The following is an 18,412-nucleotide window of genomic DNA, read 5'->3' on the forward strand; positions in this document are numbered from 1 at the left end:
TAAGACAAGACGAAGACAGGGTATGTAACTAATTTACATAACAAATTAACATGTTAATGATTCTTTTAGCTTTCTTACTTTTAATAGTATAAATTGCCTGAGATGTGCCTCCTGCAGATGAAGCAGATGATCTCATCAAAAATGTTTTTTTTAATTTACTATAATAGGTGTAAAATTCAATTTACTTTATTCTGCTTGATCTTTAAATATACATATTCCAAAACACTTTACTTTTTGTTTCACTGGGATGTAACATACAGTATGCAGTCTGTATTACATTCTTTTAAATTTCACATTTTTGCAAAGTAAGGGTTAATGCTGAAATGGGTTAGAAGATATTAATTCTCTCAATTTACTCCTTCTTATTTCTTAAAAAATGGTTTTGTCATTAACTAATTGACAAATTTTAACTTCCTAAAAGATTGATACCATGAAAATGATCAATCTTAAAATGGAGGATCATTGTCTACATTACCCATAAAACAAGAGCTGTGAAAGTGGATAGCCTTTCCTAATATCTCATCTAATATTAAATCTTGATGACATGTTACTATAAAGTTCAGAACAGAAATACTGCAACCATTATATAAAGTTGGAACGGCTTCCTGAAAGAATGGTTCAAACCAAAAAATGCAACACCTTAAAAATAAATTAGTGTTCAACCATATAAAATCCCTTATAAAAAATAAAAACAATATTAAACTGTTGTGATTTATAACATCATTATATCAAATTCAAAATAAAATAAATATTATTACAAATGTGTGTCCCCTTCATGATACCCGATTGTGATTACCATTAATCAATGACCTAATCTAGATGTTGCTTCATTCTGCTAGCAAATATTCTAGCAAATAACTTTCAATCATTATTTAATAAAGTAATGAGCTCTGCGTTTTTTTAATACCAATGTATCCTACTTAGATTGGGTTGGAGTGTTTGTAATCCTTTATATCCTTATAATACTTTGTAGTTAGATATGTACAGAGTGAAGAGAAAAGGAGACAGGACTGTTCCTTGTGATGCTGCAGTGTTGCTCACATATGTATCAGAGACACAGTCCTTCTTAATAGGGTTGGCTGGATGGCAGTGCAGAAATAAAAAAAAACGCAATCCTAACAGTGCTGCCAGCTTTGCGTGGGAAAAAATCAATCTTGAGGAGCAGATAGATAATTTAATTCTCCAGTCCAATCTTGGTACTATAGACAAACTACCAAGGTTTCAGATTTTCTACCACACAAGCTCTCAAATAGTCCAATATCTGCCTGTCAAAGGTCTTCATGATGTGGCCTATAGTCATTAGGTGAAGAGGAACAGTAGCAATACAGGATTTTTTCCGAGGCAGTGGCACTTTTTGCAGCCTTAACAACATACTGAACAGGTCACAGATGACACCATAAAGCTGATGAACACAGATCTTAAGAACTTGAAATATGACTCTATCTGGTCCTGCAGCTTTTCCTGTGTGTAGTTTCCTCAGCTATCAGCATGCTTGGTCTTCAGTTATGGACAATCCAAATTGATGGTCAGAGGTGGACTCGGCACTGGCCATTCTAGTTGATGTGGGTGGAGCTGCTGATGTAGTAGGCATGGTGTGGGGAGACTGGTAATTGGAAGAAGGATGCAGTGGGAGGGAAAATGTATTAAAAATTGGTTCAGGGTGTTAATTTTGTCCACATTCCCTTCTAGCATCTGATCCCTGGATTGCTAGAGTCCACTAATTATACCCAGTATATTCCATACATCCTTCATGTTATTCTCAGTGAGTTTGTTTTCTATTTTAGCTTTGTAAACTTCTTTTCCTTCACTCCGCTTTTTCGTATCACTCAATGGGTGTCCTTCAGAGCCTCTTTGTCACTGGGTAAGAATGCTCTCTTTTTTTTTTTTTTTACAAAAATTTTAATTTAAAGCATAATTATTAAAATCCATCTATTCATTTTCTAACTGGATTATCTAAGTTATAGGAAATATATTACACTTTTAAAAAATCTATTTTTTATTGTGTGTCTTTATACAAAGCTGTAAAATGTTAAGAATGTTGACAAAAAACATTTTTCCTTTTCTAATTTTAGCCCTAATGGAAATATATGTATACATATTTATCTCTATTATAAAAAAGAAATCTTGAGATAAGACTTTTTTTCAAGTCCTGTGAGATGAGACTTTTACTATGAGATTTTTTCAAGGCCCGTCCTCCTCTCAACCATATTCAACCATGTACAAAGTCCAGTCACCTCTCAATTGTGTGAATGCTTTTGTCAGACACACTTTCTATGCTCTCAGCTCTTGTAAATTTTTACATTTTCCTCATTTAAAGTCAATAATGAAAAGTCCTCAGTCTCATCCTTTAAAGAAGCTTTTCTGGACCGTATTTTTAGACATGCAATCTATTTGTTTCCTTTGATGTAGTCCTTTTCTGGACAATAATTTTATACATTCTAGATGACACGTCAACGACTAAGTGAAGAAGAAAGGGCAGCATGTCGAAAAGACGATCAAAATTGTTGTAGAGAAAAGAATTCAAAAAAGAGCAATAATAATCTCTGCGGTGGGCTGGCGCCCTGCCAGGGTTTGTTTCCTGCCTTGCGCTCTGTGTTGGCTGAGATTGGCTCCAGCAGACCCCCGTGACCCTGCAGTTAGGATATAGCGGTTGGATAATGGATGGATGGGCAATAATAATCTAAGTGCAAATTCAGAAAATAAGGATATTATTAATCAGCCCGGACCAAGTGGAACTGAAAACCTTGCAGGTCCAGGCGGGGACAGAAATAAATGACAAAGAGTAGAAGGCAGAGGTTCAAAAACATTGACGCAATACACATGCAGAGCAGGTTAGAGATAATGAAAGTACTGAAGTTGGAAAGTCTCAAAAAACTAATAGTAAAGATTGCATTAGTGCTAATAAACGGAATTTATTACTCAGTGAAATAACGGAACAGCAAAAAGAGATTGAATATATGGACATAGATGATTTAACAGAAGTATGTAGATACTGCTCAGCTTTAAAGTTTAAGTCGGAGACTTGTACATCATCAGGTTTATATTTATGATCATGGAAATGCGATATTCTATGCAACATAGGATTGAAAGAGTTAAACGATTGGACGTATTAGAAATTCTACAGCCAATGATGGATACAAATCCATACGTCCAAAACTATCACACTTTACATGAAATGTACTGTATCTGCAAACCACTGACAAAGAAGTTTTCTTGGATTTCTATATGAATCCAAAAGATCACAGTCACATTTATAATAAACCAACATGTGATGAATTGTCAGTGATAATAGTTTTGAAAGATTGAGATATCAAAGACAGAAGTTTAAAAAGTATTTGTGTGTTAATTACAAAGCCAAACAAAATGAAAACGTATAACTCAACAAGTAACTCTAATGCAACATGAAACATCATTTTATTTCAATTTATTACATTTTACTATTTTTAACTATGGTTGATTACTCGCTGTAATGTAAAATAGGTAGTTCTATTATGCATATGTAACAGTTTCATGAAAATAACAATCTGTTTAAATTGTACATCTGCTTACACATACGTGAGCAACAGAGACGTGAAGTGCTGGGGGTTGGCAGGGCCCCTAGTTTCAAATAATTTACTTTGCAGCATTTTTTTTCTTGTACATAATCAGTTAAGACAGTGCTAATCAACACAAACAGTTTCAAAATTACTTAAATCTAAACAAGGCAATGACATCAAGCCAAACATTTCATTACCTAATAAACAAACTCAGGCATAATTTATTCCTTTATTTGTACAGTTTGATGTGGTAAGGATGTGTGCAACTATTACATTAGACAATTAGGTCAAATTCTCAGTATTTGTTAATTTAGTGCCCTTCTATTTTCATTGTACAGTATATTCTTTTCAAGCAAACAAATGTATGCATAATCTGTCATTCATCCATCCATCCATCCACCCATCCATCCATCCTCTTCTGCTTATCCGAGGTCGGGTTGCAGGGGCAGCAGCTTGAGCAGAGATGCCCAGACTTCCCTCTCCCCAGCCACTTCTATAGCTCTTCCGGGGGAATCCTGAGGCGTTCCCAGGCCAGCCAGGAGGCATAGTCCCTCCTGCGTGTCCTGGGTCTTCCCTGGGGCCTCCTCCCGGTTGGACGTGCCCGGAACACCTCGCCAGGGAGGCGTCCAGAAGGCATCCTGATCAGATGCCTGAGCCACCTCATCTGATTCCTCTCGATGAGGAGGAGCAGCGGCTCTACTCTGAGCCCCTCCCGGATGACTGAGCTTCTCACCCTATCTTTAAGGGAAAGCCCATACACCCTGCGGAGGAAACTCATTTTAGCCACTTGTATTCGCAATCTTATTCTTTCGGTCACTACCCATAGCTCATGACCATAGGTGTGGGTAGGAACGTAGATCGACTGGTAAATTGAGAGTTTTGCCTTATGGTTCAGCTCCTTTTTCACCACGACAGACCGATGCAGAGCCCACATCTCTGCGGACACCACACTGCTCCTCCTGAATCCGAGGTTCGACTATCCGACGGACCCTCCTCTCCAAAACCCCCGAATAGACTTTTCCAGGGAGGCTGAGGAGTGTGATCCCACTGTAGTTGGAACACACCCTCCGGTCCTCCTTTTTAAAGAGGGGGACCACCACCCCAGTCTGCCGATCCGGAGGCACTGTCCCTGATGTCCATGCAATGTTGCAGAGGCGTGTCAACCAAGGATTGAGGAGGTCTTCGAAGTACTCCCCCCACCGACTGACAACGTCCCGAGTCGAAGTCAGCAGCGCACCATCCCCACCATATACAGTCTTGACACTGCACTGCTTCCCTGTCTTGAGACGCCGGACGGTGGATCAGAATCTCCTTGAAGCCGTCCGAAAGTCATTCTCCATGGCCTCCCCAAACTCCTCCCATGCCCGAGTTTTTGCATCAGCAACCACCGAAGCCGCATTCTACTTGGCCTGCCGGTACCTGTTAGCTGCCTCTAGAGTCCCACAGGACAAAAGGGTCCAGTAGGACTCCTTCAGCTTGACAGCATCCCTCGCTGCCGGTGTCCATCAACGGGTTTGGGGATTGCCACTACGACAGGCACCGACCACCTTACGACCTCAGCTCCGGTCAGCCGCCTCAACAATAGAGGCACGGAACATGGCCCATTCGGGCTCAATGTCCCCCACCTCCCTCAGGACGTGGTCGAAGAACGGCCGGAGGTGTCATTTTATTAATACAAAATCAGTTTCAGGAATGTTTTGACATATACTGAGCTTCCATTTTTTAAGGTACACTCCCACTATAACACAATTTCTACAGGGTGACACAGAAAAATGGGAACTTTTGAAAAACCCCTTAAAAATAGAAGAAATCCCACAAAACATTTTATTGACAGCAATTGAACCACTACAACTTGCCTTTTAAGAGACAGTAATCCATATTATCAATGTCTGAAAATTACGTCCTGTAGATGGCGTCCTCCTGTACGTATGCATTCTTCCAATCTGCTGTTGAGGTTCCCCATTGATCACTGCAACATCTCAGCTGGGATACCACGAATTTCGTCTTGAATTCTTTGTTTCAATTCATTCAGTGTCCTTGGCCGAGTCATGTAGACCTGACTCTTAAGGTAGCCCCACAAGAAAAAATCACAAACGGACAAATCCGGTGATCTTGAGAGCCAGGGAATGTCACCGAATCTTGAGATGACACAGTTACCAAACAATTCTCGCACAGCTGCCATTGATTGCCTTGCAGTGTGTGATGTCGCACCATCCTGTCGAAACCAGGTTTCGTGAAGTTGTGGAAAATTGTTCAATGCAGGTGCAACAAAAGATTGCAACATCTCAACATTTCAAAAGTTCCCATTTTTCTGTGTCACCCTGTACATTCAAAAATGTCAGATGTCACATGTTAATTGCATGTGGTATAAATTGTGCATACCAGCGTTTCCAGAATGAGTTATTTTTCAAATGAGAGTGGGCACACTGAACAGAAATGACCTTGATGCCTTTGAACAAGGCACGATAGTTGGCCTGAGCAGGATGTCCATCCATGCTATCTGTTAATACCCATCTGTCTGGAAAAGTAACCACCAATCATTCTAGTCACGATACTCATTTATCTCTGCTCTCCATATTTAAATTTAATACACTCTATCCTGAGCTGCCTTGAAAGCTTACATATTGTAATCTGTTCTGTCAGCCAATAAAAGGTGTTATTTTGCTTCACTTCTAATTACATCCATAATAGCTAACACGGGGTGGCTAATACAGTATAACACCCTACTACTATAATGTATACACTATATACTGTATACATATCATTTATTATATTAAAGTATTTCTTAAAACTTGTGTTGTTATAAGTCAATGTTCATTAATTTTAGGCTCTGTAGCAAGAAACTGTTCCTGAATCTACTTGTGTCAGTGACAATGATACCTATGGAGGACTGAGAAAAGAGTTTGTCCAGGATGGCCTAGGGCTTTATTAATACTATGCTCCTTTTTAAGGCAGCAATGTTTGGCTTTAGAAGTTACAAAAATAGCTTTTAATCTTAAGATATTCAATTGAGAAGCATGCCTATCTTAGCGCTAATGCCTGAGTGTAGAAATGGTATGTTTCAGTTAGTCTTGCTTACACAGTGACCATTAGTCCTACATATCTGACCCCATTTGCCATTAGAGGAGACTCTGTAGATTACAGTCATCCTGTGTTAATCCTTAGCTTTTAAGATATGCAAATGGATATTGCCTATGCAGGCCCTTTGTGCAATGCTAAAAATGGATATGTTTGGGTTAGTGTTGATGGCGCAATGACAACAGTTTTAAATGTCTGACCCCATTTGCTATTAATGGAGGGTCAACAGATCAGAACCCACCTTTGTTTCATGTTGTCACAATCTTTATAACTTTTAAGAGATTCAAATGGAAGATTACCTGTTTCTGAGAATGTACATTTTGGGTTAGTGCTGCTGGTGCAGTGACGTTAACCTTAAATTTCTGACTTCTTTTACTATTAGAGGAGATTCTGTAGATTACAGTCCACACTGGGTTAATGCTGACACAATCCTTATTGTTTAAGATAATCAAACGAGAAGAGTGATTTGCAGGTCCTTATTGGTTTGCTGAGAATCGGAATGTTTGAGTTAGTGTTATTGGTGCAGTGACACAAACCTTATATGTCTGATCCCAGTTACTATTACAGGAGGGTTTTTATGTAGGAACTATTCTTAGCTTTTAAGACATGGACAGTAGCATTCTGAGCCACTGATGTCTTTATGCCATAATTATGCTATTCCCATTACTTGATTGACTCTTGCAATATAAAGGATGTTTTCTGTGCATTCTATTTCCATAAATCCTTTTTTTCTGACAAAGTACTTTAGCTTCTGAGATAAAAAAAAAAAAATCAACCTTCAATCAGCAGTTTTCTGTTACCTTTAGCACCAGTGTGGCCCAATCCAGGTGGTTCGGCATGTGGTGGATACACATGCTCCAAACCTGGCCGGTTTAAAGTTTAATGGGACTTTTATTTTGATATATTTTGTTTCGTTCTTCAGCCTTCTCTCTCTCAGCGGGATGTGTAGGGGGCAGGACTTCCTTTATGTGGAGTGAAGTCATTTCCTGTTAGAAACGGCTCAGCCTGGGCCATTCTCTTTAGTGTTTGCCCTGTCTTCCTTTTACGATTACAGCAATATTTAAAAGAAAAAGAACAGAAGACAAAAAGGAAACCCAAATCGCCCAAAGCGATTAACTGGTCGCGTGCAGCCTCACCCTGATCACATGGAATAACGCACTCATATCTATTGGACTAACGGATAAGAAGGTGAGAGCTTTGCAAGCCTCTGATTTTCTCTGCAAGTCACATTTGGACTGGATGATAGGTTGTGAGATAGTTAACTAGTTGTAGCACCAACAGTCTTACTGTCCAGTAGCTATTTTTTTAAATTGTATATTGCATCTGCCATAATTGAAATAAATGTTTGTTTTCTCCAAGGATTCTGATGTAGCTGATCGTATCGGTGTTAATGAATGCATGTCATTTTGCCGGCTGCTGTTTAAGCGTAACTAAATCCTTTAACTGTGTATATTGGTTGCCAGTTTGTTATACAATTGGACTTTAGCGAGGGGTGCCTTCCGATCTCTGTTTTACGTTGTAGGAGAAAAAGCTTCATGGCATATCTAGTGTCCCCCGATCAATCACTAGCGTCGAGACGAGGTGCATAGCTTTTGATGATGACACAGTATTTGAAGTTTGCCTGGCTGTAAACTTCAGGGTAAATGACACTAGTCATCTGTTTGTTCGATGTGCGGCTTGTTCATGTCAGTGATTTCAGAATATCACCCCCTTCCCCCCGTGTAATTCGTTGACGGATTTAATGCTCAGTAACTGAAATTGAATTGGGGAGAATGGGATGGCGGAGCTGTCGAAATAGTGGGCCTGGTTTTAAAGGCATATCAGTTGTAGGGAGATCTGTCAGTTCGTGGGAAGAATTATGTTGTTGAAGGAGGAGGCAGTCTTGAAGTCAGTCTGTTTGCACAAATCTCCCAAATCAGCATTTTTACAAGTGCCTTAGCCCAGCATGATGCTTATTTATTTATTTTTTTAAATAGCACTGTTTCCATAAGGCCTTATCAGTATCACGAGCTGTAAATCTTTCTGTTCCAATAATTTCATATGAAATAATTTGTCAATAATTAGAAACGGGCATAAAGCCAGTTTAGACATAAAGCTTCCAGTTTTCCCCTCATTAATGCTGTCATATCTTGAGTATAAGGTTGGTCATTTATTGCTTTCCTATGTTAGAGAATATAATTTTCTAGGAATAGATCTCTTATACTCAAGCCAAAATGGAGCACTAATCAAAGTAGGTAGCAATGTAAATAGAAATCTCACAATTTGTCAAAGAAACAAACTAGAAATTCAGAAAAATAAAGCAAAGGATACAAGACTCCAAAACTCATTGATCATCAACCACACAATTCAATAAAGTTGTAACAAGATTCGTGCTTAATCATGGTGACAAAATAAATGGCACATTAGAAAAGTACAATGATACCACAAATACATCAATGTACTGCAAATTTGATCGGACTATATCATGAAGCTAAAAGCTTACCTTGTAAATAAGTGTCCTCTGCAAAGGAACCAAGATGAAAATAATAAAGTAAGAACCTGGTTAAGTGAAAATTTCAAATTTATAGTGGCATTAATTTCACTGAGTTCCATTGAGTGTGTTACATTTAAAAATGAAAAACACCTCTTTGCAGAAGAGATACATTTTGAAATCTCCACTCCATTATGTGATGAAACTATTTTTAACCCAGTGAACATGGGCTCAGTCTTGATGATTAAAAAATCCTGTACATGTATTGATTTTATGTTCAATAGTTTTAAAACTTACAAATCTAATGTTTTTTCCTGACATATCTAGAACACAAATGTACCACCCGCTTACAACATCAACCAGGGCAGTGCTCTTGCGTAACATGGTGTGTTATAACTGTGTTATGTGTAGTCTTTATATTCCTGCTCAGTGTAAAGGAGAATAAAAAAGTATCTTTAAAAATGCGATGCAAAATGTGCCAAGTTGCACATTTAATACTGTTGACAAATTTGCTATATGCAAGTGTGCACACTTTTTTATTCTTAAATTGGGTTTAGCTACAGGGGATAAGTGATACAGTCCTGTTGGTGTATAGAGATTTTTAAAAGGCTCTGTTTATACACCTAAATGCCTTTGTCAAGAACGAGTAGTTACATACTTGGGGCACATTTAGCAGAATTTTGGCCATCAGAACATAAGAACATACCTGCTGCAGGGATTTTCTGATGATCGAGACAAGCAGGGACAGGAGAATTGTAAACCACAGACCAATATACAGTTGTGCTTGAAAGTTTGTGAACCCTTTAGAATTTTCTATATTTCTGCATCAATATGACCTAAAACATCTTCAGATTTTCACTCAAGTCCTAAAAGTAGATAAAGAGAATTACAGTTAAACAAACGAGACAAAAATATTATACTTGGCCATTTATTTATTGAGGAAAATAATCGAATATTACATATTTGTGACTGGCAAAAGTATATGAACCTCTAGGATTAGCAGTTAGTTTGAAGGTGAAATTCGAGTCAGGTGTTTTCAATCAATGGGATGACAATCAGGTTTGAGTGGGCACCCTATTTTAAAGAACAGGGATCAATCAAAGTCTGCTCTTCACAACACATGTTTGTTGAAGTGTATCATGGCACAAACAAAGGAGATTTTTGAGGACCTCAGAAAAAGAGTTGTTGATGCTCATCAGGCTGGAAAAGGATATAAAAGAGTTTGGACTCCACCAATCCACAGTCAAAGAGATTGTGTACAAATGGATGAAATTAAAGACCATTGTTACCCTCCCCAGGGTGGTCGACCAACAAAGACCACTCCAAGAGCAAGGCATGTAATAGTCAGCGAGGTCACAAAGGACCCCAGGGTAACTTCTAAGCAACTGAAGGCCTCTCTCACATTGGCTAATGTTCATGTTCATGAGTCCACCATCAGGAGTACACTGAACAACAATGGTGTGCATGGCAGGGTTGCAAGGAGAAAGACACTGCTTTCCAAAAAAAACATTTCTGCTCGTCTGCAATTTGCTAAAGATCACGTCGATAAACCAGAAGGCTATTGGAAGAATGTTTTGTGGAAGGATGAGACCAAAATAGAACTTTTTGGTTTAAATGAAACGTTATGTTTGGAGAAAGGAAAACACTGCATTCCAGCATAAGAACCTTATCCCATCAGTGAAACATGGTGGTGGTAGTATCATGGTTTGTCCTGTTTTGCTGCATCTGGGCCAGGATGGCTTGCCTTCATTGATGGAACAATGAATTCTGAATTATATCAGAGAATTCTAAAGGAAAATGTCAGGACATCTGTCCATGAACTGAATCTCAAGAGAAGATGGGTCATGAAGCAAGACAACGACCCTAAGCACACAAGTCGTTCTACCAAAGAATGATTAAAGAAGAATAAAGTTAATGTTTTGGAATGGCCAAGCCAAAGTCCTGACCTTAATCCAATCGAAATGTTATGGAAGGACCTGAAGCGAGCAGTTAATGTGAGGAAACCCACCAACATCCCTGAGTTGAAGCTGTTCTATACAGAGGAATGGGCTAAAATTCCTCCAAGCCGGTGTGCAGGAATGATCAAAAGTTACCGGAAACTTTTAGTTGCAGTTATTGCTGCAAAGGGGGGGTCACACCAGATACTGAAAGCAAAGGTTCACATACTGTTGCCACTCACAAATATGTAATATTCGATCATTTTCCTTAATAAATAAATGACCAAGTATTATAATTTATTCTCATTTGTTTAACTGGTTTCTCTTTATCTACTTTTAGGACTTGAGTAAAAATCTGATGATGTTTTAAGTCATATTTACGCATAAATATAGAAAACTAGCCGAAGCCCACCGTAGCATCCGGTGCATCCAGAATAGAAACGGAAAACGGTGAGAAAGGAATTCAGTATAACAAAGGCTTAGGAAACCACCGTCGCAGTATAAAGAAAATAGCAAGGAGCGAAACCAATGCCAATGGTCGAGAGAGTACATTCCTGTAGTAGGCTACGGAAAACATAGACATATATAGATAGATGCCGCAGTCACTGTGTTGCCCAGTTGACACGATAAGTCAGCACGTCCGCCCTATTACGAGTGATAAAAGTGCCATTTAAACTAATACAGGTAGAAGTGGAAACTGGGTTTTCTGATGAAAAAACAATAATGTTTTAAACAGTACTGTTTACATACAACAGATTTTGGCGAATCGTTTACATGCAATTATTTATATCCATTTATACACTAAATGCATGCGTATCCCATGGTCTTAGAGTTGGCGGGCGGGGGCTCTGTGAGTTGCCGATCGTGGCTCTCTGTCTTGCGTGCGGTGAAAAGTCAACGTGGCTCAGAGGTGCATGTGGACTTTTGCACAGATGAAAGCGACTCAGGCTGTGTTTGGTGAGTTGTTGCGTGCCTCGAGAGCGACGCTGGACCCGGGAGGACGGTTACAGTTGGCATGCGTGGCTCTGTCGTGCATATCCCATGACGTGGTAGGAGGGTTAGAGTTGGTGGGCAGGGCTCTGTCGAGAGTATCCCATGGTTTTAGAGTTGGCGGGCAGGGCTCTGTCTTGCTTGCACTCACTGTCTTGTGTGCCCTCTGTATCTTGCTTGCGCTCAGGGTCTTGCGTGCCCTTAATGAATTATATATATATATAAATTCTAAAGGGTTCACAAACTTTCAAGCACAACTGTAATACAACTTATTTTTGTATCGTGCTCTTCATTGAGTGCAGTTGCAGAGTGCAGTGACAATTCTCAGTTAAAATGCAAGTATTAATAATAATATATACAAGTATATATTATACTAATCATTAAATGCAGTACTGGTACACATTTAAATACAGATTTGTTTAAACACACAAAGAACAAGGAGGCACTGATTAAATATAAATGGAAACCAATAATATCTGTTCATTAATTAATTGATGAACTATGGCCAGTAGAGCAGTGGTACCAAGTGCCACATCCAGATACCAAGAAAAGAAACCGCATAGATAAGGATTAGTAACTGTTTAAAAGTATAGTGACACTTCTATTTTTTGTACAAATTACCAAAAAACAGAAGTTCATTATGCACAGATAATCAGCAGCTCTATTCAGGGTATGCTAGACAAAAGAAGTGAGTCTTCACCTTGGATTTAAAAGCTGAAACTGAAGGGGCATCTCTTATATATGTATCCTTGGAATCTGAAGTAGGCCAGTCTTTTTAAATGTCTATGTGTGCTCTGGTTTGTAAGTAATGATAAGCTCAGATAAGTAAGCTGGATAAGAATCCTTTTTTTAATGTACTGTATACTGATATAATGTATGCTGTATACTACATTTTACCATTTGAAGGGAAGTAAATACTTAAAATTTACAGATTCAACTACCGTAGATCCCGGAATACAGGCCGACCCGGTATATTAGCCGAACCCCTTCTCTACCTACTAAATTACATGTATTTGCCGATGACCGGTATTTAAGCCGACCCCCTTCTCCAAGCAAAATTTTCTAAATTTCCTTAAAAGTGTCTCTTCGGGTATATTTATAATGTTTATCGGCGAGAATTTGAGACCTCCGGCATTTTTGATATATAATATAATGTGCATAATTTACCAAAACACCAATAATTTTTCTAATGTACTAACTAAAAAGTTATAAAAAGTGCCTAGCCTACTTCGATTAAGCTAGGAGCATGGCGGCGAGCATGGTCGCAGTGGCTCAGGGCTCTCCTTTTCAGTGCACTTTTTTGTTGTTTTTGTACTTTTTTTTTGTCCTTGTTTGTGCACGGTTGGTTCGGCGAACATCCGCTACACCATTCAGAACCTTATAGACATCGGTGTCTAGAGCCAGACATCTGTTTCGAGTGTTTTTCATCACACGCACAACATCTCAAACAACATAACGAGACCAGCGGGCTCTCCGTGGATTGTCGTCGGGTCAAGGAGACGACACAGACGGAGGAGGGAAAGAAAGCAGAAGCGGGGCCGCAGATCCGGCGTAATGCTAAAGCTAAAAAACAACCGTACAAGCCCTATACAGAACTTTTTTTCTGCACTGAAGGAGCTGCTTTTAATCTCATTGTAGATGCGTATAGTGACAATAAAAGGCATTCTATTCTAGAACCAATTTCATACTGTACTCACCATTTAATTTGACATATTTGGGCTGCAGGAAGGGAGGAGATATTTCCACACAATGTCCATCTTTGTTTCGATTACGATCACTTTCTTTTACCTTCTCTTCCTTCCTTAGCAATTATGTGTCTTGCTTGCATGGTCTTAATGAATTATATATATATATAGGTAAATCACTGCAATGGCGGAAATTATATCCACAAACACATGTATCTGGGCTCCGACTGACGCTACTAACGCTCTTGGTTGTTTGTTTACAGTCGCGCAAGCGGATACACGTGACCGCATCCGTTTCATAACGCAAGATGTTGATCGTAAATCAAAACAAAAAATTCATTTTAAACTTCCCGATAATTTATTATAAATTTTATTAATAAAATCAACAACTAAAACACTTTTTTGAATAAATTCTTTATTTAATTTAAAGTACCGGCATTCAAAGTTACTTCTTCATCTGAAAGATGGCTCTGTTGTTTCGTCATTATTTACTTCCGTATTCATCAGCAAAACCGGCATTGCGCTGGAAATCTTGAATCTGAAAAGATACTCGTTGTATAAACCGACCCCCAAACTCCAAGCCAAAAATCTAGGACGAAATTCTCGGCTTATATAACGGGATCTACGGTAATACACACTCAGATTTCATAATTTTATTTTATTCCTGGGCTTTTTCAACTAATTGTTTTAGAGTCTTACTCAAACACTTGGTAAATAGTGTTTTTATAGGAATCAGATTCAAGGTAGGATGTTGGCAGAAGATCTTCATGTATTATACAAAGTTCTTTGTGATTAATTTTTTGTTACAAGCAATCACAGATGACACTCTACATTTGCAGGTTCAACATTAAGATTGCAAATATTGAGAAATAATGCAAACTTAAAAAAAAAAACAAACCAAAACACTAAAATGAAACAGTTGGAATAATGACTAGACAACCTTGGAATAGTACCTTACCTTTGTTAAGTAAAATATATAGAGATACAGCCATTCAAAATGTTGAAGGTATACTGCGGCAGTACACTGCATGCCTTTGTGCTATTTCACTAATTTTCAGTAATGCAGAAGCACTAGCTTGAAAATCCGCCAGCTGAAACAATGAAAGGTTGAAATGACATGCTACCTGTAAAGATTTGTATTCAAATTCTTTTCAAGGCTCATAGACAATCTTTATTTTTTATTTTATTATCTTTTAAAAAAATTAATGAGTTTATTTATTTAAAACATGTAACATTCCATACAATCAAGTCAAACTTAATAAAGCTGAATTCAGTTCAACACCTCCATGAGAGAGAGAGAAAAGCCAACAACCAGTGTAAATCTGTTTATTGAGTAGTATAGAGGGAAAGGAGTCTTTCTCTCCAATATAAGTGCTTATTCTAAAATATTCTTGATTAGATCCTGCCAGGTTTCAAAAAAGTTCTGAACAGATCCTCTAAGACAGTGTTACCCACTGACATAACGGAGGTGGGTTAGGATTCTTCAAGTTGAGCAAGGTAAGTCTACGTGCCAATAGTGAAGTAAAGGCATTTACGGTTTGTTTGTCCTTTCCACTTTAAGCCCATCTAGGAGTTCGCCAGGCAAAGTTTGTTAGTGGGTTAGGGGAAATTGTGACACCAAGGCTGTCTGAGGATAGTACCATTTGAGGATGGTACATGGAGGCTTTTAAATGCTTATTACTGAGTAATTTGGCAACGTCCTTTAATGTTTCCAAGGTAAACAGCATTCCGTGGTTTGTTAGGACTTAATTTGGAATTCTGATCTGCGCAAAGACCCAGACAAGTTCCTGTGTGATATACTTTGTTTTAGCCACTCTTAAGGGGATTGCTTCAGGATATCGGGTAGCGTGATCCATAATAACTAGAATATATTTGTGGCCTCTAGCAGAGGGTTCTAGGGGTCTGACAATGTCGACTCCTAACCGCTTGAATCCAATGTCAGTGATAGCGGAACAAGGCCAAGATGTGTATGGTCCTTCCGAGGAATCTGGTGAAACTGACATTCTGGACACAAAATGCAAACGTGACTGACCTTCTCATTAATTCCCATCTAATAGAAAGAAAGTTTAATCCTTTCCAAGGTCTTCTCAGTGCCTCAATTGGCACCTAAGAGGTGGGCATAGGCTAGCTCACAGACTTGTCGCAGGAAAGTTCGTGGGACTAATGGTAATGTTTATACCTTACCCTCATGTTCAGATACCCGATGTAGTAAATCATGTTTTAGGAACAAAGTGAGGTCCCTGAGGCATGGGATGATTTGTGAATTGGCCATTTATCAGGATGACCACATTTATTGCAAACTTAAACTTAAACAGGGAATCATCATTCCATTCTTCATGTTTTAAAGAAGCAGATGTCTGCCTAAATTGAAAACATAATTGGGTAAAGGGATCACGTGCCAACTTGGAGGAGGTAGCCACATCCTCCGCCTGGTCTATGTCATTAGATGTTGACGGTGGAGCATCACTCCCTTCCGACTGAGTAGCTACATCAACAGATGGGCATAATCGTGGTGTGGGACTGACATTTCCTGTCAGTGATGAGGTGTAGCACTTTCTTAGAGATGGGAAAGATTATTCCGCTAATAAAGTCCGACCAGTCGTTCCCGAGAATTACAGTGACGGGAGGATTGTGCATAATAACCAGACAGATCTACTGTGTGAATCCCTTGTAGGTGATACAACATTGGACGGACCGATACTTCCAGGTTTCCTGGTGGATACAGGTCAGACTGGTTGATCTGGACTCCCGCTGTTGCAGTAGTATGCATCGGCAAGCTACAATAGAGACAATGCTGCCGGAATGGATAAGCACTGACACCTTAAACATTCTGTTTCTCTTCTCGGTACTCAAATTTTGGCACTTGGAGCCACGGCCCATCTGCCAAGTTGTTTTGCCTGCCTAAAGTAAAGTCATCCCTGATGGAGGATCGCAGGAATCGTGGGAAAGATGGGTCCTTTCATCAGATTGGCTGGCCCAGCGCTGTTTCAGCTGTGGAATGGTCAAACGGGGGAGGCAGTTTGATGGATGAGGTCTCCAGGACTCTAAACAAATCCAAATCATATTATGTGATGATATCTACTGTTAAATTCTGCTCCGTACTTCTAAAATATTTATTTTTTACTGTATTGAGGATTTGTTCTGTGTTTTGTATAGTAATGTATTGTATTAACCCTTTCTTTTTGACACCCACTGCACGCTCAACCTACCTGGAAAGGGGTCTGTCTTTGAAATGCCTTTCCCAAGGTTTCTTCCATTTTTTTTTCCTACAAGGGTTTTTTTTTGTGAGTTTTTCTTTGTCTTCTTAGAGAGTCAAGGCTGGGGGTATGTCAAGAGATAGGGCCTGTTAAAGCCCATTGCGACAATTGTGTGATTCTGAGCTATACAAAAATAAATTGTATTTACAAAACCAACACGTTATCTCTTGGGAAATATAGAGGATGCATAAAAATAACAATACCTCTTTCCTTTGGCCCAACTGCAGTCCATGTGCTTGCCGAAATAGGGTTGGTTATAATATGGCCAAGCTGTCCACAATAACATTGGGCTGGTGTTGGCAGCAACTTGTCCCTGCTGAGACTTGCAGATTTTTCGGGGTTGAAGGTCCACTCATGACAAGCCCTAGCCTGCTGGTCCGGAGTTATACCATATTTTAACAACACCTTGGCCTTGAGTTACTCATAGTCATGGTCTACATCATCGTTAAGATCATAACAGGCATGCTGTCCCAGTCCCTGCAGGAAAGGTCCTAATATGTGTGCCCAATCTACATGGTCCCAGTGATGATGCATGGCATTACACTCAAAAACTATAAAGTAAATTTCGATTTCATCATCTGAGTGCAACGGTAGAAGTGCGTGGGATGGTCCCATCCCCAAGTCCCATTGGAAAGCCACACAAGCTTGTCCATGTACCTCCATTTTGGTGATTTGGGTCTGTTTTTCTACCCACCTGGAGTACACAAAAATAATAAATTATTATCGATGAAGAAATAATTGCCTACTATAAAATCTTGTAAGTACAATGCTCTTGTTCTCTCTGGTAACACTCTGTTCTTGGAGCTTGAACTGTTAAGCCCTACACACTTATCTCATACTCCTGTCATTAGCAGAAGTTTCCACAAGAACACTTTGGGAAAACTTTAAAGGTGTTTTTAATAGGACACATTGTTTCATATCTCTCTAATAAAAATAAATTGGAGACCAAGAACAACAACAACAACAAAACAACATTTATTTATATAGCACATTTTCATACAAAAAAGTAGCTCAAAGTGAAAGAGAAAAAACACAAAATAAATAAGAATTAAAATTAGGGAATACTAATTCACATACACCCCAATTCCAATGAAGTTGGGACGTTGTGTAAAACGTAAATAAAAACGGAATACAATGATTTGCAAATCCTTTTCAACGTATATTCAATTCAATACACTACAAAGACAAGGTATCGAATGTTCAAACTGATAAACTTTATTGTTGTTTTGCAAATCTTCACTCATTTTGAATTTGATGCCTGCAACACATTCCAAAAAAGCTGGGACAGGGGCATGTTTACCACTGCGTTATATCACCTTTCCTTTTAACAACACTCAATAAGCGTTTGGGAACTGAGGACACTAATTGTTGAAGCTGTGTAGGTGGAATCCTTTCCCATTCTTGCTTGATGTACAACTTCAGTTGCTCAGCAGTCTGGGATCTCCGTTGTCGTATTTTG

General features: G+C 38.9%; 1 protein-coding gene across 2 annotated transcripts in view; it reads left to right on the forward strand.

The window, feature by feature from the left end:
• Positions 1-7,598: 7,598 nt before the first annotated feature.
• Positions 7,599-18,412, forward strand: part of stau1 (staufen double-stranded RNA binding protein 1) — a 159,006-nt gene continuing 148,192 nt past the window's right edge. For both annotated transcript variants that reach the window (XM_039734931.1, XM_039734929.1), the window contains exon 1: positions 7,599-7,802. The gene's annotated coding sequence lies outside the window, so the exon portion shown is untranslated. The remainder of the gene's footprint in view (positions 7,803-18,412) is intronic.

The sequence above is a fragment of the Polypterus senegalus genome, chromosome 14 (assembly GCF_016835505.1).
Source record: "Polypterus senegalus isolate Bchr_013 chromosome 14, ASM1683550v1, whole genome shotgun sequence".
Classification (NCBI taxonomy): Eukaryota; Metazoa; Chordata; class Cladistia; order Polypteriformes; family Polypteridae; genus Polypterus; species Polypterus senegalus.